Source organism: Lontra canadensis, unplaced genomic scaffold, assembly GCF_010015895.1.
Source record: "Lontra canadensis isolate GAN:19392208 unplaced genomic scaffold, GSC_riverotter_1.0 scaffold23, whole genome shotgun sequence".
Taxonomy (NCBI): Eukaryota; Metazoa; Chordata; class Mammalia; order Carnivora; family Mustelidae; genus Lontra; species Lontra canadensis.
The window spans coordinates 22,635,541-22,658,082 of NW_022631017.1; the positions used below are offsets into that span (position 1 = coordinate 22,635,541).

Below are 22,542 nucleotides of genomic sequence, written 5' to 3' on the forward strand. Positions count from 1 at the left end.
CAACCCAACTTATACAAGCAGGATGTCTCTATTCTTGGTTATACACACATTCTGAGGTCCATGTCTGATTTGCCAGGATGTCTTTCAGACTCACCAAAGCAGAGCTGACCAATGACCAGGCCTAAGATCTTAGACAAGTTACTTACTGTTATTGGACCTCAGCTTCTTCACAAACTTGTGACTTATTTTTCCACTGCCAGACAGATTTGTTTGTTGTTGTTGTTGTTGTTGTTTTCAGTGATATGTTATGGCAGTAGTGAGTTTAAATTATTCTTACAAGTCTTCATCAATTATGGCTTCTGATTGTCAATTTCAAGGTAGTGCTCTTTAATTGACTTATGGGCTTTCAAATAGTTATTTTTTTCCATTATAAAATAAACTTTGGCATAAAATATGCTTTGTCAAACATCTTAATTACATACTGTGATACTTGCCATTAAGACCATTTAGCAATTTTCATCCAGTTGTACTTTCAAGCTATGATAATTTTCTTATTAAGGAAATGGGATGAGCAAAGTATATTAATTTGTAGGAATTACCAATTGGATCATTAGAAAAGACAAAAGTCACAAAATAAAAGCTTGCTCAAACTACTCCAGCATTTCAATACAAGTTAATTAAAAAAAAAAGTGCTGCTATTTCATTTCTATAGAATGTTTAAGCTAAATGAGTTTCTTTCAATGCAATCTTACTATTGCTACATTTTCTGAGTGTTATCAAATAATATGCATTTATTGCATGGCTCCAGAAAGGAAGAAGCAAGCACTAGCACCAAAGAGTCAACCAAATACTTCTGCCAGCTGATTTCATACAGTGGCAATTTACCCAGCAGGCACCACGGAAGTAGCCACCTATTTGACATAAGATTTACTTTCATCATCCCAAACATAGAGAATACTATGCTATTCTTAACAACTTCTAAAAATTACTTGTACAGTCTCCCAGAATAACTGGCTGTAACAGTTAGAGTCAGGAAATTCTACAGTATACATTTCCCTCACTTTTATGTCCTAATTTAAGCTTACTTGCTATAGTTCTGTCACCAGCTAACTAATCCCTCAGGTTTCTAATAAGAGTTCAGTTCTATTTAGTTGTGATTTACCTATCTCAAGACTTAATAATGAAACATCTGTGCCAAACATGTATTATGTAGTAACTTTTAATCAATGTGATTTCTTTAATGCGGCTTTACAAATATTCCTTATGGTCTCTGGAGCAACAGAGGTATCAAATATATCATTTAAGACATAAAAGAAAAAGTATTAGGCTTATGATAATATTTTTTAAGAAGTATAACTTTTCTGGAGAGCATTCTGACAATGAGAACCAAAAACCTGAAAAGAAATAGATGCTCTCACAATTTGGAGGATTTGATCCTCCAAACCAAAGGATGTAAACTAGATAAACAATCTGTATACATACAAAGATATAGCTTAAAAAAAGATGTCCATCTCATCATGACATTATTCAAAACAGAAAAACAGGGGCACCTGGCTGGCTCAGTCAGTAGAGCACTCAATCTTGATCTTAGGGTTATGGGTTTGAGTCCCACTGCTGGGTGCAGAGATTACTTAAATGTAAAATCTTTTAAGAAGTATAAAATAAAAAATAAAACAAAGAAAAACAAAAGTATTTTAAATGTCCAATAACAGGCAATGTAAGATTATGGTAAATCAGTTTGATGAATAATTCTGCAGTCATTAAAAACAAATAACTAAAACCACTTGGTGGGAGATATTCACAATATGTTAAGTAAAATAAGCAGGTTATAAAATATTATACCCATTTTGAATATAAACTAAATACAATTGTGTAAATGTGTGTATTCATAGAGGTACACATACACATGCACATATGACAAGAAAAAAAGAATATATAACAAAGAGTTAACTGTATTATCAAAAGGGACCTATAATTGTCATCTCTTTTTCTTATTTTCATGTGCATTCACTGAATGTTCCATAATGAACATGCAATAGATTTGTACTTTAAAAAAAGAGAGACGGCCTGAAGACTATCTTACGTAAGTAACATCAAATAAATAATGATAAATACTTAATAAATAAACATAGATATTTGCCTTTTAAAAATAAATCCTATTTGTATCCTACAGATTAACAGCACCTTGGCTTTCAAAAAAACACAATACAAATATCACTCCTTATTAACATTCATTAAAAGAGGGGGGCAGTGAGTAAACTAAATAGCAGTTTTTATTTAAAAAGAATAACCAAGAAAACAAGTCCCATATTCAAAAATGCCATAGTCTAATATCTGAATAAGTAAACCATGTCCTATGGATTTTATGTATTAATGAAAATCTTATCTTTAAGATATACTTCTAGGAATAACATAATAACACAGGAAATGGGATTAACGGCACAGAAAATAATGAATGATAAATAGGTTTCCATACTTCATTTAAAAACCCTTTATTTATATATCCTTTAGTACACTAACATAATATTTTTGTTAATTCTTATTTAGAATCCACTGAAGGTGGATAACTAAAGGTGTTAACTAAAACTGAAAGAAATGTCCACTTCTCAGCCTGGTACTGACGACCCTCCATGATCTTTGCCATCATACCCCCCCTGACTTCTCCAGTCTGACAGAGCCCTCACTACTTTCCCCACACACCATGCCAGTTTCTTCTCCAGAACGGGCTCAGCCCTCCGTAAGAAAGCCTCCTTCAGCTCATCCCTGTGCCAGCTCTTGCCCATTGATCTTCCTCAGCACCCCGTCCTTATTGAGCTTTCCCTGCCTTGAAGCTCTTTGATAACACTGTCTGCCTTCCTGGTTCTGACCCTTAATTATGCACTGCTTTTGTACAAATTTTAAATAATTTATACAGGTATTGTTTATCCCCCTCAGAAGAGTGATAGAAAGCGCCTAATTTATTCAGAGTCCCATCAGCAGAGAGAAGCCACACAGAAAATCTAACAGTGAAAGTGTAATATAAGAATCATAAACTATGAGAAGAGAAACTCTAAGTTATAAAGAGAACCCTAACGTGTAACCACAATAGCACAGGAAGGACAGACGTAGCAAGGGGAGGGAGGCTGCTGAGAAGCAGATCTCCTTCAAGAAGGTGTAGCTTTGCAGCCCACTGGATGGTGAAGGAGGTTGCTGGGCCACTCAGGCCAGAGCTGGTCCGCGAGCAGTAAAGACTCCCATGCATCAGGGTGCCATGAAGCCGGGGATGGGCTGTGGGCATGTAGGGAGGCCCACGGCGAGGTCAGCAGGCCCGGGCTGGGGCCAGAAGCACACTAAGGGGCTGCATGTGCTGTGCACATCACTGGGCCACTGCCAGCTCTTCAATATTAGCATGAAAAAAACTTAGAAGCACAATTCAAAGGAGTAGAAGCACCTTCCTGCTAAAATCCCTTCAGCACCCACTACGGACAAACGACAAGACAATGCAGGACAAACTGCAAGGTGTTAACGCTGCACTAGCTACAAAGGAGAAACATTTCAATGGTCAACCTCCACTACCACAGAGCAGGTAATAAGGAGTGAGTTTGGAGCTGCAATAGCAATGATCTGAAAACAGGCATAGCACTGAAGGAGGGCCTTACATGTTAGAAGTTCAGTAAGTAGTTGTTAGTTGGTCATCTGGATGACTGAATAAATGAGGAGACAGACACCAGCTCTCAGTTATAGTAACATATGACTGTCAAGGCAGTGACAACTTTACCTTTATGTTAGGGAAATTATCAGAAGATGTCAAAACAACAACAAAAAAACAACTAGAACTGGTTTGTGGTACTTTCAGACAGAATCGGTCGATGAAAGAGTGTAATATTTGGAAGTACATACTTAACATTTTTACGAGAGCCACTTGTGTATACGAAAAACCTTCTATTAGAGCAAAGGTTCTGTAATGTTTTAGTCTCAGGACCACTTTACACACTTAAAAATTACTGAGGACATTTTCAGAGAGCTTTTATTCCTATGAGTTCTAACTGTCAATCTTGACCATAATAGAAATTCAAATTGAGAAACTTTAAAAGGCTTATTAATTTTTTTAGGATTAGCAACAATAAATCCATTATATGTTCATATGAATAACATGTTTTTATAAAAACTACTATATTTTCTAAAACAAACAAAAAGTAATATGAAGAGAGGTGCCTGGATGGCTCGGTTGGTTAAAAATTTGCCTTCAGCTTATATCATGATCTCAGAGTCCTGGGACTGAGTTCCACATCAGGCTCCCTGCTCACTGGGGAGTCTGCTTCTCCCTCTCCCTCTGCCACTTCCCACCCCCTGGCTCATACTCTTTCTCTCTGAAATAAATAAATAAATAATCATTTTTAAAAATGAAAAGAGCATTGTTTTACGTTTTTGCAAACCTCTTTCATGTCTGACTTAATAGAAGACAGCTAGGTTCCTGTTTTTACTTATCCACTCAATCTGTTGTAATATCAGATATCATGTAGCCTCTGGGAAATTCGACCATATACTCATGAGAAAATTGGAGAAAAAAAGGGAAAGACAGTATCTTACTGCTATTATGAACCCAAAAAGGGTCTTAGAAACCCAGGACCACATGTGGAGAGCCACTAAATATTAATATACATAATCCTTTTATCTTTATCATCTAATGAGAACATTATCAGTGATTTTATTTATATTACGTCTACTTTGCTCAGTCTCTGCAGGGTATAAGGATGTACTCTGAAATGAAAGTCTTCACTGGGATGACAGAGAATGAAAATCAAAAAATGCTGAATTTTTGTATATCAATATAAATATAAAGGTTCTATTGTAACAGTCAGGCTTCATCAGAGAAACACAACCAACAGGACACACCACACACATAAATACACAGAAAGAGATTTATTATAGGGAATGGTTTACATGATTATGGAGACTAAGAAATCCAGACCAATTATCCAGATATAGTTCCAGAGTCCAAAGGCTTAAGTAATAGTCTATCTTAATAAGAATTTTTGTGTGTTCTGAGGACCATTATGAATAGCTACCAAAGCACCAACACACTATGCAAAACAGTTACTTCTTGGCATTGACTGAGATTTTCCTAGTAGGAACAAAGAACATGCCAGAAACCGTTGGTACGAAAAAAATCAGAGATGCTGTACAGTAACATAGTTTTGTGCCTAGATAGCTTAAGAAGAAGCAAACAGGATCTCTGGGTAAAGAGAACAGTGACAACTGAAATTGTGTTTTGGGGTCCCAGCTCATCTGGGGTGATTTCTTTGTTGTAAAATTAATGTCTCTTAAGCATTTCTGCTGCTGTTACCTTTGTGCTAAAGACAATGTCCCTGTCTACTTTTTCATGTTTCAGCTTCATTTCCTTTATTGAAGTTTCTTCTCCTCACCCCGTTTTTCTACCTCTGATTAGGTAGCAACATAATACACCAAGGGACTAAAATTAAGAACCTAGGAATCAGTTTGATTTTTCCCTATCCTTCAGGTTCCTCTTATAACCCACTAGCAGTTTCTTTGGTCTCTACGTCCAAACCATGTCCTCAATTCATCCACTTCTCTTCATCTACACTAGTTTATCCAACTCCTCTCATCTCTCAGGGGGAGGACTAGAACCACTCCCAACAGGTTTCATGACTCCCTACTCCTTTCATGGCTCCCTACTAGCAGTCCTACAATAGCTTTCTACAGACACCCAGATCCACTTTTCTCAAAACATACAATTAATCTTTTTTCAGCTGTGCAGCGCAATGAGAATTAAATCCAAACTCTGCACTCTAGCCTATCAGCTTCAATATAATCTGGCCCCTGCCTTCCTCTCATGTTATCTCCTTCTCCTTTCTTCTCTCACTCAACATGCTTCCAGGCTTCCTTCTGCCCATTAAAAATCCAAGCTCATGCCTGTCTCAGGTTGGAGTACTCTCCCCTCCACTGGATTACTTTTATCATTCAGGTCTTGGCATAAATGCCACTTATTGGTGAAGAGCTCCTTGGCTTGTTAACTAAAGTAGTTCCTTCTAAGATACGTTTTTTTTTCCTTTTTGAGAGAGAGAGAGAGCACATGAGCAGGGGAGTGGGGGGCAGAGGGAGAGAGAATCTTAAGCAGGCTCCATGCTCCATGTGGAGCCCAACTGAGGGCTGGACCTCAGGACCCTGAGATCATGCCCTGAGCCCAAACCAAGAGTTAGATACTCAACTGCCAAGCCACCCAGGCACTCCCTTCTAAGATTCTCTCTAACATGTCATTCTTTGTTATTTCCTTCACAGCACTTGCCACTTACTGAATTTGTTTACGTGAGTGAAAACTCCATAAAATATTCAGAATTCATGTATCTTCTTCATCTAAAGATCTAGAACAATGTCCGGAGCATCGGTATGAAACTGAACATCTTTATGAAAAAATCTGACAACTCTTTATTGTTATTTCCTGTTCTGAATATCCTTAGCACTTCTATAATGCACTCTTATATACCAAATAAACAATATCTGTGCATCTGTCCAGCCCCAGTGTAAGCTTTTCAAGATCAAGAACTTTTTCCCCCCACATTGTACCTAACAGAGGGATTTTTGTAGCTGTAAACTTTTGGTGAATTGAATTGAAGGCCAAAAAAAGGAAGAATCTCAAAAATGGTAACTGTGTTGGTTTTAATTCAAATATAAAACAAAGAGGAAAAAAACGGAGAACCTGAAATGACCTTAAACACTGTTCTCAATCTTTCCAATTCCCCTAGAAGGTTACAGCACTTTGGTAAGGCCAAGATAGGTGCTCTCACTTTTTTGCATGGTCTGTTATTAATTCTCTAAACTTTCACATCCTACTATTTCTTAAGATTATGCCTCTCTTCTAATGGAATTCACTCCCTATGTCATATAACTTGTTACCATAAGAATGAAACACCCATTACAAAATATCAGGGTGGGAAAAATAAACTTGTCTCTCAAACTTCAATACAAAACTACTGACTTTGCATCTTAGCAGAATGCAATTTTCAACAAATTTCTGTCCCCAGAATGTCCCTTCCATTGCCCTGGCAAAATATGAAACTGCTTCATTCATATTCTGCAGGAATAAAATTTCCTGTAATCCCTGAGAAGAACCGCTTTGTATTTGTTCTAGGTATCCAACTGACATTTGAAAATAGGACAGCTGCTAAAACTTTCAGACAACACAAAACACTAAAAAGAAGGTTTCATGTAAAATTAGCACAATTCTTGGCAGAGTAGGGAGTTTACTTGCTACATGTTAAGATTTAGGAACTGGACCAAACATTGTGCCACAGTTTAATCTCCTTCCCCGACAACATCTTAGAAAGCAAAAGCAGGAATCTACCTGGCACTTTCTTTGACCACCAGAATTTTCACTTTCCTCTGCAGGACGCAGAAAACCCACGCAGTAAGATTATTAGACGTGTTCCTGAATACCAGCTGCCCCTTCTTCAGAAGAGGTTGATTTCACAATCTGCTGGGCTTTTCTCTCCAGGGTCTTTCAGGAGTCCAGTTTTCCTTACCTCTTACCCATCGTCTAGCTTGGGCAAATAATTTAACTTTTCTCAGTCTTAGTTTCCGTTTCTTGAAATCCTTCAACCGTTGCAGTCTGCTCTCAGGACTGAGATTATCTACATGACATGCTAAAGTCCTTATTATTTGTCCCTTCAGATAGATTCATTCCTTTTTCCATCAAATAGTAGACAAATCAAACTGGAAAATGTAGGAAAAGAACATTTTCAGAGATAAAAAATGAGATGATAATGTTATGGAGTAGTATACTTAAAATCTTCCAATTCGCAGATACTTGAACCTTTCTCAAGCTTTCTGTTTACAACCTACCCAACCCCTTATGTCCCAGTGTATCAACCCTCCTTCTCACCTCTTTCCTTCTACTCATACTCTCTAAGCTTCTTTTCTTACTTTCTTCATTATTTTTGAAATCTCATGTAAACATAGAATACTTTCCCCAGAAACACACATACACACACGTTTACCAACAACTGTAAAGAACCACAGATCTAAGTTTAAGATCTCCTCTTAGATTTGTCTAATTTCTGAAATCCTGGCACTTATCCCATAGCTCTCCAACCTACCTAGCTTTTATGTACTGTGGTACTGAAATGTTTTGAGAAGTAGTTGCTAAAACGAAAAGCAACTTTAAGAGAATAATCAGAGTTACATTACCCCAAAAAGTAAGTAAGTCTTTGTCCTGTAGCCAATTTTGTAATCACTTGCTTTTTCAAAGGAACCCAAATTGGAAAGAACAGTGGAAGGTAAGATAAGGTAGTACAGCCTGCCCTCTCTGGAAACTGTCTAACAACTAAATATCATACTAACAATTTCAGCCTGTTGTCTGCATATACTGAGCCCTGTTAATAATAGAAGGCCAGAACTTACAGTTAGTAGAGAAAGTCTGTTCAGTGCTCTATATTTCCATATAAATATATTTTTTCAAAGTCAAAATACTCTACTTCATAATCACAGTATGTCTGAAGGTAGCAAAAATTTATTTTAATATATTACAAGAACTGGCTCTATTTGAGTCAACGTTAAAAGAGATAATAACAACTATTCCTGAATAGGCAATTAGCATGTAATGATCAATTAGAGAAGAATTCAGGTTGAGCAAAATTCCTCAACTGAGTTTTCAGGTTCAAGGGGAATCAAGCTACAGGAGCAACTCAGTTGACAAATCAAGGAAGTTGCTTCCTTTATCCAAGTACAAGGACCACAAAAGTTCCTGACTACACTAGAAGACGCGTCATAAAAGGTTCAAAAGGAAAGCATAGCATATTCCCCACTGTCACCCAAATAAAAGCATATTCCTAGCTGTGAAATGGTTTAAGAATTTGTGCTCTGAAGCCAGAGACCTGATTTTGTTGCCTGGTTCTGACATTACCCACCCCAACCATCCACGTCTCCCGTCTACCATTCTACCGATAAAAATGTGAGGCCCAAAGAGTTAAGTATTTTAGCTATCAAAAAAATACTGTTTGAGAGGATTGTTGCAGGGATTACAGAAACGGGGAATAGCAAAGTAAAAATATGTTCCTACTTTTTTTTATTTACAGAGTATTATCTAAACCAAAAATCTATCTACTTGTTTTTGAAAACAGTGCCTCTCTTAGAAGCCCATAACAAACAAAGGAAAAGAAAACCAAAATGGTATGAAAGCATAAAACATGAGGGAAAAAAGTAAGAAACTGAGTTTACAGAAAGGAAGAAAGAGTCCAAGTGAGAGGAGATAAAAACAAACTGCTTACACTGAAAAGTCTAAAATGCGGGAAGACAGGACAAGAGAGGGAAGGACAGAATTTTACAGAAAATGGGGTTATATTTATTTTCTGTCTTCCCAAGTAGCTTCACAAACCATCCAAATATGATAAAAGAAATTGAGGCCCCAGGAGACAAAAAGGCAAAAGAGAACAGTATCATCACCTCAAATGTTGAGATTGGTGTTTTTGTTCACAAGATGTTTAATCATCTATAATTCGAGGATTTAATATAAAATAAAATAACACCAGAGACCCATCCATTAATTACTGGCTCTCCTGAGCCTACATTAATTTAAAGTAGTTCTAGTGGAATTAGTGGTTTCCTATACTAGAGCAAAGTAAAATACCGAATCTTACTACTCTAGCTTAGGCCAAGCTATTCCATTGCTGGTGCTGCCAATCCAGCTGTTATTTAAACAAATAAACAAACACACACACCTGATCAGCTGTGAAATGCCATACTGGCCAATGGTGAGGAAAAGAACAACATACAAATTCTTCTCTGACTGTTGGCAGACAATTCAACTTCCTCTTAGCAAATACAATCACCCAAGGATACTCCTCCAACAAAACATTCCTTTTAAACATAATCAGAACAGCTGCATCATGTAAGTGACCTCCATTCCAACAGTGCTCTTTTTGCCCTGAGAGCATCTTAGGACTGTACTTGAATGTTTTCATAAATGCTAACTTAAGGCTCAATGGATGAACACAAACATTGAGAAACTGTAGAGTTTCAGTTCCCACACTAACTTTTTAAAGTTTCCCTCTGGGGTGTACTGTAGAAGCAAAAATAGAAAACAGTTCCAGCCAAAATAACAGTGGGAACTCTGACCAACAATCCAGCACAGGTATTTCCCAACCTCCCTCAAAGAAGGAAGGACTTTCCTTTATGGAAAAGAGAGAATTTTCAATAATTTCAAAAATTTGATTTTTAGATCTTTCAGTCTACTATGAAGATGCACTTTCAGCAAGTTAAGATAAATGGAAATACCTTAAGTACACAGAATAAGATCAAATTTCTCTCCTTGAGAATAACCAGAAGAATATGTCCCAACATTTTCTTCTTCTAACTATAGTGTTACCACATATCTCCCGAACTCTTTATATGACTTTTAAAAAGAAGGTAATTAAAAAAATTTAAAAAAAATAGTTCCCACAAACAGTGACTAAAGCCTGCAAAGACCATGAGCTGGCGGTGATCATGCCAATCATGGTGATCTACATCAAATTAGATGCAACACAAATCTACTGGCTGAAGAATTGACCATATGCCTAGACAAAGATAAGGCAATACTTTCTAACTGATACTCAAAATCCTCATATCTGATCCACAGAAATCTTGCACTGCTTATTTGCCATGAATTACCAGTATGAATTCACAGCTCATAATTCATAATGCTATAATATGCATTTTTTTACCCCACCTTTTTACTTAGAAGGCTGGTAGTCTCTCTTTCTTCTCTAGGGAGCTCAATTTCCACCTTCTCCATGAATTCCTATAACTGACGATACAACTCTGCAGGTGACTCACAAATTTTACATTTCCTACCTCATAGTGTTATGATGTGCTGAATTTTTCAAATTCAATAGTAAACTTCTTAAGGTCTATTGCCTCTCATTATGACTTTTTGCATAGTGATCTATATATAGCAGATAATCCATTAATGGAAATGATGTTGGAGTCTAACTGGAATATATTAATAGAACTGCTTAATCCTATAAAAATATCTAGTAAGATACAATCCAACCTTCCAATGAGAAAGAAAATGGATATGTAAATTGCTAAGCATTACATAGTATATGAGGTTGAGAAAAGTTAAGTAACTTATTCAAATCTCAATCCAAATCTAATACTATAACCTTTTGTTTTATTATACTGACTATAAAAGTGAATAAGAAGTTTAGTTCAGGGGCACCTGGGTGGCTCAGTGGGTTAAGCCTCTGCCATCAGCTCAAGTCATGATTTCAGGGTCCTGGGATTGAGCCCCGCATTGGGCTCTCTGCTCCCTCTGCCTGCCTCTCTGCCTACTTGTGATCTCTCTCCCTCTGTCAAATAAATAAATAAAATCTTTAAAAAAAAAAAAAAAAGTTTAGTTTACAAAGAAGTAATATAACTCAAATATTTTCAAACTACATGGAAAACCTAGTAAACATGCATTTAAAGTTCTCTAACAAATACTTTTAGTACTTTTCCTTCAATGGGGCTTCTTCCACATTGATGAGGTATGACACAAATGAGCAAAGCATCAACAAACACATGCCAAAACAAAACTGTTCCAACCTTTGTAAAAGAGAGGCTGGTTATGGGATCATATAATGCAGATATGACCTCATCCAAAAGGCCTGAAGGTATTTCCAGGACAGAGAAGTCAGATCTATGGTCTGAAGAATAGAAGATGAGAAGAAAGAAGATCATTTCAAGTGGTAGAAAACAGCAGTGCAAAGGACTTGGAGCAGGGCAGATTATAACAAATAAAAGGACTGAATGTTTGGCAGGACTAGAGAAAATGAGAGCGATCAGGATGGAGATGCAGAAAATAAAAAGACCAAGAAGTTCTTATAGACAAATATATGGAGTTTTAAATGTTATAGAACATTTAAAAAAAAAAATTCAAGCTGTGGGACGCAGAGGTTAGTGTCCTAAGTCAGATTTTGGAAAATCACTCCAGCTACATCTATACAGAATACATGGCTGATGGGGGAGAGTGAGCAATCAGCTGCAGCATCCTGGTGAATATATATATATAATATATATATATATTTTTTTTTTTTTAATTCAGGTAGCAGATGATGTGGATGATGTGAAACAACCATCCCAAACCTTCAAAAGATGTAAAAATTAGTAAGACTTGGTGTTGCATGAAGTGTGGAAGTGAAGAAGAGATAGGTGCTCAGAATGTACAACTATACTTCTTGCTCATACACCCAGATAGACAGTGGTGACATTCCTTGAGTCTAGGGACACTGGATAAAGATCAATTGGCGGGGGTGGGCAGGGAGGGAATCAGTTTAAGTTCTTTATTTTAAACAGTAAAATCTACTGTATCATTTTCAGAAAAAAAAAAATTATTAAAGGATATCAGGAGGCCCAAATAATGACCAAGATATACTCTAGGATCCCTCCACTGGGGACCCACTACTGCGCACAGATAACATCGTTCCCAATATCCAGGCTGGATCCTAGACTTTGCTGCCTCTAAATGTCTATGCTTCCACTTCCTGCAGAAGGAAATCCTCATGGTGCCTCCGTTCTGCAGTCAATAGTTTCCTAATCAAAGCTCTTTGGGTTGCCTGAATGGTACAGATGTTGATCTCATAACTATAAGGATGGCTGGAAAGGTAAGTGTTCGCCTTGCTACTGAGACCATGAGAACTCAAAAGGCAAGAAATCCACCACATACAGGAAAGGCTGCCAGAAAGAATAATAAATATCGTATGAGAAAGAAGAGGCATTAATTTTGTTGTGACATACCAGAGAAGATGTCAAGTAGGCAGTTGGATATATGATTCCAGATCTCAAAGGAAAGATTTTGGCTATAAACCCATTTATAAATCGTCTGCATATAGATTCCACAGCGCTATTGAGGGGTGAAGAGTTTTGTTTGTTTTTGTTTTTTGCTTTATATAAACATTTCAACAAAATCTTAAATACTTTAGAAACATAATATAACAGTAAATGTAATTAATCAAATTAATGTCACACCATACACTACTATGGAACACAGAATACAACAATCTCATTGCAAATCTTTTTATCACTAATAGGGATAGAAAAACTACAGGAGACAAGGGAGAAATTCATTCATAAGCCTCTAACTTATAGGCTACTCTGATAACTAAGAATGTTCTTACCACCTTCTACCAAAACATTATTTCAATAGCAATTAACAATTTGGATGACTTCCAAGACCCCACAACAGACTCTGTCTGCAGCTGGATGAAAGCCACTTAATCTTGCCACCCCACAAGCATACATGACTAGTTTAGGTACCTTGAACGGATCCATCTCTTTGACCCTCTCTAAACCTATCTTTGAATCTGAACAGCCTCTCCTGATCGATTTTTTTCAAATACGAACCCAAAATTCCCTGTTGAGTATGTGTATATTTACTCTGATCAATACTCAGCTGAAAAGACAACGTGTTCCGGAAAATTTTTAAAAATTGACAAGATGCTAAAACAGACATATGTATCAGGAGGGGGAAAACTGGAACTAAATATGATGGAAACATCATTTTGATTATCCTCTTCACAGTAGTTTTGGCCTAAAATTGCCTCCTGGAACATAGAAAAGCTCAAAAATATCCTTCTACACCTGAAAAATTAAAATAAATAAACGAGAATCTAACGAAGCAGTCCATGGTGACAAAACCGCTTCAGTGACATCTCCTGCGTGAAACAATTCACCCTGCTTATCAGCACTGGGCCTCCAGCAAGGCCCTGGGGCTAAGGACTTCCTTAGGCTTGGAAAAGCTCCCCACTTAGGGGGCAGTCACAGCGTCAGGCCTCTGAATTCTTCTTTTACTGGTAGAAATGGCCTCAGGATCAATTACCTTAGGGTAGTGATGTAAAGAGTGGTTTCACCCACTTTTCTGGTTATCCAGGATCATACCTGGAATGATATGCAAAGGTCACAATTCCTACCCTAACTGCCCTCCAGAAAAAAACCAGACCCTGAGGGTGGTGGCAGGACAGAGGAAGGCTAGGGAGCTCCGCAAAGGAAAAAAAGCAGGAGCCTGAGAAATCTAATTCAACAAACTTAATAGATTTGTTCAGATGACCTACAAGAAGGATAAGATATCTCCAGTGGCTAGAATTTCCTCCTAAAATAAGTCCGTTTGTCTAAGTATAAACTATTTCTTGGTTCTCTATCAAATCAGTAAAAATAGCAGAGAGTCCATGGGTCTTAAGTGTCAGAGTAAACCCATAAGGCTCGTAACATAAACATGAGACCAGACAGGGTTTCCAGACTTTTGCTGTTGATGAACATTTCTTTCAAGCACCAGTCTCACTATGTGGGTTTCCTTAAGGAGTGCTCATTCTAGCAGACCCAGCAACTGGGTAAGCATTATTACTTTTACCTTAAAAACCTCTAAATGTGCAAGAAAGCATGCTCGGTTAAATCTCTATGGACATGAAACCGTTTAAGAGTAAAAGTCCTGATTCAGTGTTTCTCAAACATGAGTAAAATACCAAGCTTTGAAAAGGAAAACTTTCTCAGAGACCTTAGTGTTAACTTGCAGACAGATAATCTCTGAGTATTATATTATTATAATAAGTTCATTCATACAAACAAATGTAAAAATCAACAAAATTTAATTAACATTTATTTAGCATAATAAATTCTGTTTTGTGGAATCAATGTTGCAAATATTACATTATTAATAGTGAAAATATACATACTCATTTGTTTTATATTTTACATTTCCCTTTTGGGTTGGATTCTTTTCATTTTGATCACAATGAAACATCCCTTGAGTCACTGTTATTATAATATTTGTTACTTTTCTTTGATAGTGACCCATGCTTTTGATGAACCAAAAAATTTAATAACACATTCCAAATTACAATAAGAAAAACTTAAAGCCACTTACTAAAGTTTTTTCATGATTATTATATTTGTTGTTAACAAGGTTTTTCAAGTTCAAATGTATAAATTCAGGAGCTATACAATATATATGATTTTAAAAAGTATATCAGCTGATATAAATATCACAGTTTACTTATTTTAAGTTTCCTATGCTTATGACATGTATTATCTGCCACATAGTACCTAAATTCTCCCATCACTTTTATCTATATGAACTACTGTTAAACCTTCATGAGTACCCTAAAGTATGATACAATTCATACTTTAGCAAAGATTTGCAAAGTTTAACAAAAATATAACATCAGCAGAAATATAAATAATTTCTCTGAATTATTCCTTAATCATCCAGATCATCTTAAATATATATGAATTAGGGGCTCATAAAAATAAAAGCTCCAATTTTTAAAATTTTCACAGAACTCAGAGACTATACCTACACACTGTAGTTTGAGACACGCTGCCTTGGCTCACTTAGTAATAAATTCAGCCTCAAAGAAAATTTACCATTTACAACACAGATAACTGTAAACAAGTACCAAAAGGCACACTGGAACAAAATTATGTTGACACAACACTAAATTCATTTTCTTGGAAGAAAATCCCCAATTCTCTTGAATTTTTCTGAAGAAAAAAAAATTTTTAAAGATACTTAGAAGGATTAATCCCCTTAAAATAAGAACCACTGCTTTATATTCTGTGCCTTCCTCTTTGACCCCAGTTTTAGAATTTAATACTAACTAGGAAAGGCTTTGCTTCCACTTAAAGTAGTGTAGAAAAAAGCAGGTAACTAATTTATGTGTTTTCTTTTCAAGCTAGTGCCAGGAAGCTTAGCATCTAATTTGATGTTCAACTAGAACAACAATGTAGGCCTCGGGTGGCGGAAACATTTAGGTTCATTGGCTACACACTGGATTTTATAATCATATTTGCATTCTTACATACCAAGAGTCTTTTTCCTTATTTATCTTTGCTATTTGGATAACTATCTTGGAGGTAAGTCACCTCAAATTATTTGTGTAACAATGCAAAGTAAAAGAAAGTACATAAATTCACTAATGCATGATTAGTAAATGAAGGTAGTCCCAACATGTTCATAAGACCGAGTTTTCTGTAAGTGTCTACCTCACCTTGTCAAAAGCCCAAAAGTCACTTCTACATAAAATTGTGAACAGACAAGTTAGTCAACTGTGATTGCCTGCTAAGCTATACCTAAGAGTAAGTAAAACCATCTACTGGCTGTCTCAATATTGAAACACAGTTATGAACACAGTTATGTCAAGAAAAATACGTAGTTACACCTCCACCCAGTCATTGGCTCATCTTACTTGAATAGTGCATGCTGCCTATGGAATACGGTATACTAAAATACATCAAAATGCATTTAAAAATTGTGAATCGGTCCCCACTTGTAGAAGAAAGTAGGAAATCCATATTATGAATAAAATTAAAATAGTAGAACCACAGGGGAAAAAATAAATTCAAAGGAGAGTTCTAAAAATCACCTTTTTTATTTTAATAAGCTCATTCTAACAGATTTTCAAAGAAGAAATATTTTTATTAGAAGAAATCTTTTTATTAGAAGAAATCTTTTAGGGGTGACTGGGTGGCTCAGTTGGTTGGTGGACTGCCTTCAGCTCAGGCCATGATCCTGGAGTCCTGGGATCAAGTCTCGCATTGGGCTCCCTACTCAGTGGGGAGTCTGCTTCTCTCTCTGACCCTCACCCCCTCTCATGCGCTCTCTCTCAAATAAATAAATAAAATCTTTAAAAAAAAAGAGAGAGAGAGGGAAAGATCTCTTTCAATTTTGAAATCTTTCTATGCTACCGAAATCTACAATGATCATTTTTCCATTGGTGAAAGAAAATTCACAAATTCTCCTTTTAAAATCAGAAATGGAAGAAAGAGGTCCCCTATGTTTCTAATGAATGTTGTTCTGGATATACTGGACAGTGCAGTAGGATAGATGATATAAATGTCTATATATTTTTTATATCACTAGATAGTTTGTTATCATTAATAAAGTTGATACAAGGTTTTCTAACATGTAAAGAATAAACATAAAGAAACGGAAGATGACTGGATTTACATTTTTAAAAATGTTATTCTTACAGGTTAACTCTACAGTACAGTAAAATAGATATTAACAAATTCCCTTAGAATAAAAATTTTTAAATAGAAATTCAGCTGTTAAATCTTTTGTCCAAAAATATTTTACAAATTATATGAAACATTGTTGTTTGCATTTTTAGCTGCTTGATAAAATATACAAGGGCAAAGTTCTTATCTCTCCCAGGTCCAGCTGAAATAAACAAGACAGATCTTAAGCTAAGAAACATCTGCAATTTTGTCTATTTTTAAGCATATAGTTAAGAGAATGAACTCTGGAGTCAGATCAAACTTGGTTTATTCAAATCCTAACTGTAGCACTTTAAGTGATTTTCACAACTCAGTTCCCCATTTATAGAATCGACGTCTTACCTGCAAGAGAGTTAACACCATCCGCCTTATAGAACTTTTGAGAGGTATACACAGACAGCACTTATCCCGTCAAATGTTTCAAATATTTCATAGGAAAACAAATTTCTGTGCTTTGCTGTCTGATCTTGAAATTAGGCCCTCACTTTCCTCACACAAAGGGAAGCCCAACTCCCTCTCACGGATGCTCTGTTGTAGACAAGTCAACAAGTACAACCTGATCAACAGAACCAAGATGGAATACGTCCCTGATGCCATCCTCTCTGCATGCACCTACGGGGCTCATTCTCTTAGAAACCCTTCCTTCACCACTTCTCCAAAGAAGTCGCACTCATCTCTCAAAAACCAGCTCAAGCACATAAGGATCCATATCCTGAATTTGTGAGCAATGGGAGATCTATTCGCCAAAACACATAAGGTGATACCCCCCCCCAATCTAACACATATGCAGCCTGACAACAAAATTAAACCAAGGTTCTTCACAGTCTTTCTCCCAATCTCTGCAATCACCGCTCATTTCTAAGGAAAGCTTCTGTTTATACTTCTCAGCTTCTGTCATACTCCTGGAGGACAGCGAGAATAAGACGGGAAGCTGTTAAATTACTCTAAGGAAACTATACATTTGCTTATTTAATATAGGGCAGAAAGCTACAGAAAAATAGTATCCTGCAAGTAGAAGAAGAGGTGAAGAAGAGTTGCAGAAAATTAGAACCACTGCGCTATGTGATGTAGAACACCGAGAAATATAAAAAGTTTTTTTAAGCAAGTTTTCCACTTACAATGATGCACGGCATATACACACACAAATACATTAATACATACATCCACCACATAAATCTGAAGAAGACTTAGTGAATGCATACTATTAAGAGCTTTTTGATACTGAATATATCGATGCTTCTCTTTGATGTGATACCAAAGGGAACTAAGCCTTCATGTATGAACAAGAAGATGAAGATTTGTCCCCATTATATATATGAAACACTTAACTCTGAGATTGCTATAAAGTATCCACCGAGTGGTGGCTGCTCTCATCCCATTGTTTATTCTTTATTTATTCTCTCTTTGTTCCCCATATCCTCAAGAAGATAAGCCATCTTGCTGATGACCATATCTTACACTACTACAAGCTGAGTATCCAGCACTGTACTAAAGAAGGAGTCAGGAATCAGTAAGTATTGGATAACTGAATCACTGACATTTGAGAAAATCCAACATCTGAGACAGAAATAATTAAGTTATAAGGTGAAGCTCAACTTCAGGAGAAATAAGAATCTTTTCCAACTTATTTCTCCTCCAGCACTGTCTAGGTTTCCTCCTCTGTACATGACTCGGACTGGAGAGATAATATATGTGCTAATCCTCATGCAAAGGAAGAACACACTACTTGCATTTGTATCCCATATCACTGATACATCTTATAACCATGAAGGTGTTTCATACAGCCTGGCCTATATACTGAATGCCCTGATATAATGAATAAAAATGTATAAGCCTTATTTCCATTAGAAACATGTATCTCAAATAGAAGGACTCAATTTTAATTACAAAAGAAAGTGGTAGGTTTTTTTCTTTTAAAACCCACTGAATCTATTTTCAAAGAATATATATTTCAAGAAACAAACACCTTATCTACTTTTACCTTAGTGAAAGCAGAAAAGAATGTGCTTTCACCTTAGTATACACCTACTGTCTCAAAAATGTTCCAATGAATAACAATCCGAAACAGGAAGGACAAGAGAAATGCAAGGATATTATACTGCTATGTTTCCCTCTCATGCTCTGAGTGGCTAAAATCCCACAAAATTATGTGGGTTTTACAGACCTCAGAAATCACTCCATTTGCTATATGTTTTATAGATTAAAAATCTGAAAAACATGGGGCGCCTGGGTGGCTCAGTGGGTTAGAGCCTCTGCCTTCGGCTCAGGTCATGATCCCAGGGTCCTGGATCGAGCCCCACGTCGGGTTCTCTGCTTGGCAGGGAGCCTGCTTCCTCCTCTCTCTCTCTGCCTTCCTCTCTGCCTACTTGTGATCTCTGTCTGTCAAATGAATAAATAAAATCTTTAAAAAAAAACAAAACTGAAAAACACTGACTTGAAGTGACATGTCTAAATGACAAATATTTTAAATATTCAAAGAAGCAAAGGAAAACAAAAAGATGAAAATTGAGAACCAGTCTTTTATTTTGCCCGATAGTAAGCAATCCTGTCATAAGAGTTGAAGTTTTTAGCCAATCTTCCAGTATATCCCTTTGTATAATAAGCCTTCAATTTGTTAATTTCCTAAGTATAATAATTTTATTAATAGTCTGTTATAAAGTCCCAATCCAAAAATTTCATAAATTATATGAAATAGAATTGTTTTCCTTCTCAGTTGCCTGACAAGTTAATTCAATACAGATTCTATTTCTCTCAATAAACAGACGGATCTTATGGAAAGATAAAACATTTATAAAGCTTGTAATTGTTCCCAACAATAGGGATGGGGTCAGAACAAACTAATTTAGTCCACGTTAAGTGTGTGATTTGCGCACGTAATTTCTCCTTTCTAAAATACAGGTCCTTCCCCTCTCGAACAGGGATAATACAGCCTGCCTCATAGGACTGGCATGCAGAAGATACTGGAGAGCATCAGCAAAGCACTCAGCACAAGGCTTGACATAGAGCAAATTAAAATAAATAACCCCATGCTTTCTATCCCTGTAACAACTGAAAAGGAATGACAAAATATTAATTTACATGCCTCAAAAGTCTGATATTAAGTGTCAATACCTTAACTCTCAAGCACACTAAAAACAGTAAATGAGGATTCTAATAATTGACTATTACAGTGTTGTCTCATTGGCAACAATAATATAAGTAGTACTTTAATCTTTAATCTACGTGAAAGAGATCTTAGTCATACACCAGTAAGCTTGGTGGGACAGTGGGAGCAATGGGAAAAGAAGGTGAAAGAGGCATGGTTGCTATCGTGGAGGCACTGTCTCTTGACCCAGAGAGAAGTCTGATTTCGCCCTCTCAAAACAATGAGAATATCATTCTGCCTTGCTAAAATGATACCATAAAAAGGTTGCTGATGCAGGCAACTGAAAAATGAACTAAATTCATTACAGAGTCGATACCTAGCATTCTGAGGTATCTCTAAACTTGTAGAAACTGGAGATAAATCTATAGTGAAGAAAGGCCAATAAAATATGTTGAGATTATTTTTTCATTATTTGCTTATATGCTTTTAAGAAACACAAAAGTCAACCTATATCAAAGACCTTTCAGTTTTTCACTTCATCTATGAATGTCTGTACTGGAGTATGTATGTGAGAGGGAGGAGGCTGCAGGTACATGCAAAGGGAAAGCAATCTCTTATCTCGTATGTTTTTGTTTTTTTCTTTTTTCTTAATATATAATGTATTATTTGCTTCAGGGATACAAGTCTGTGAATCACCAGTCTTACACAATTCACAGCACTCCCCATAGCACATACCCCCCCACCAATGTCCATCACCCAGCTACCCTCTCCCTAACCCCCACCCGCCAGGAACTCTCAGCTTGTTTCCTGAGATTAAGAGTCTCTTACGGTTTGGCTCCCTCCCTGGTCCCATCTCATTTCATTTTCCCTCCCCTCTCCCACAACCCCCTGCCCTGCCTCTTAAATTCCTCATACCAGAGAGATCATATGATAATTGTCTCTCTGATTGACTTATTATTGTTCTTATCCTCATGTAAAATACAGTTAAATACATGTATACTAACACTTAACCATTACATATTCAACTAGTGAATCCCATTATTTGGAAATAAACTCTTGAAGAAAATTAAAAGTCTCCTACATATTATGTATTATTAACACTTCAACCTCTACATTGTAGGTATAAGCACAACTCAGCATCGAAATATAATATTCCATGAATTAGCAGTTCTCATTTTTGTTCAAAAGATTTATGCCATGCTCTTAAAATCTTGCTTTGTCGGAAATACAGTACCCACAGAAATTAGATTATATCAACAGCCCAAAGATTATGCCAAAAAATATGAAGACATCGCTCTCAATATATAGCTCATCTATTGTATATTTCACAGAAACACAGATGCTTTGGTAAAATACTGTGGCAAATAGTAGCATTCAAAAATCACTACAGCATTATTAGTTTGAAAAATATGAAATGAAGTTATATTATTTCCAAATATGTTTTTGCTTATATAATTTGCAGAAAAAAATTCTAATTGACTTATTATATAAAAAATAATATAAACTAATAACAAATTATAAAATTATGCCAAAAATGAGTTATTTTTGTCAAATACTTACATAAGACTTCTAAATAAAGTTTTTAATTCACTAGCTACTGTCTACGGCCCAATCTCGTCATAATTCACTAACTACTATCCCTAGGTCGATGAAAAAGTATCTTCTACTTGCAATTAAAATGGTTGTTAGATATATTAAAAGATTTTTTCTATTTACATTAAAATAACAAAACTCTCTCCCAAATCTTTAAAACATGACTGCATTTAAAACCTATCTTTATTGCATTTGATTCACAGTGAATACTAAAGCCATAACAATTTATTTAAAAAAAAAATCCTATGGGAATTACAATCCAAATATTCATTTGTAAATCAAAATATTTTGGTTTATTTTAACAAAATACATAATCAATTCCTATTTTTCCTATTTTCATTATATGAAAAGTTTTACTAGAAATATAATCCTAGCAGTCAAATTGAAGAGAATTACTTTTCAGTGAGTTATTAAGAATTTTTAGCAATGCTTTTAATAAGTCATGTATGAAAACTTGGAAGCTTTATAACAATTTGTTTAACTTCTAAATTGGAGGTGGAGCAAATCAAACATCCTGTTGAACATTGATAAGAAAAATAATCACTAATTTGGCTACTGATGAATAAAAATATGTGGGCACCACAGCACACGAATGACTGTGTTCTTATTAAATAAGAAAGTAAATGAAAACCCACCTATCCAAGAATGCTAGTAATTGCTATGGGCTTTTGCAAACAGAGATTTCTACACCACACCCAACCTGCCTTATACCACATAAGAAAATGATTATGAGTAAATAAAGAAATGAAGGTAAATGAGAAATCATGAAAGGAAGTATGAGTAAGGCATAAGAAAAAAATTCTCATGAGACGACCAAAGAACTCTACTGTGAGATATAGAGAGAAAAAAAAAAAATTCACAGCCAACCAAGGACAATGGGAAGTACTACAGCAAATCTAAAACATGGGATGTTACTATTC

General features: G+C 35.9%; 1 protein-coding gene across 15 annotated transcripts in view; it reads right to left on the bottom strand.

Annotated features, from left to right (window-relative positions):
- Nucleotides 1-22,542, bottom strand: part of PTPRK (protein tyrosine phosphatase receptor type K) — a 549,502-nt gene that overhangs the window by 354,561 nt on the left and 172,399 nt on the right. The window contains exon 1 of one of the 15 annotated variants that reach the window (XM_032862515.1): nt 11,135-11,158. The exons of the other annotated variants lie outside the window; for them this stretch is intronic. The gene's annotated coding sequence lies outside the window, so the exon portion shown is untranslated. Of the gene's footprint in view, nt 1-11,134; nt 11,159-22,542 lie in introns of those variants that run through there. 15 annotated transcript variants of the gene reach the window in all.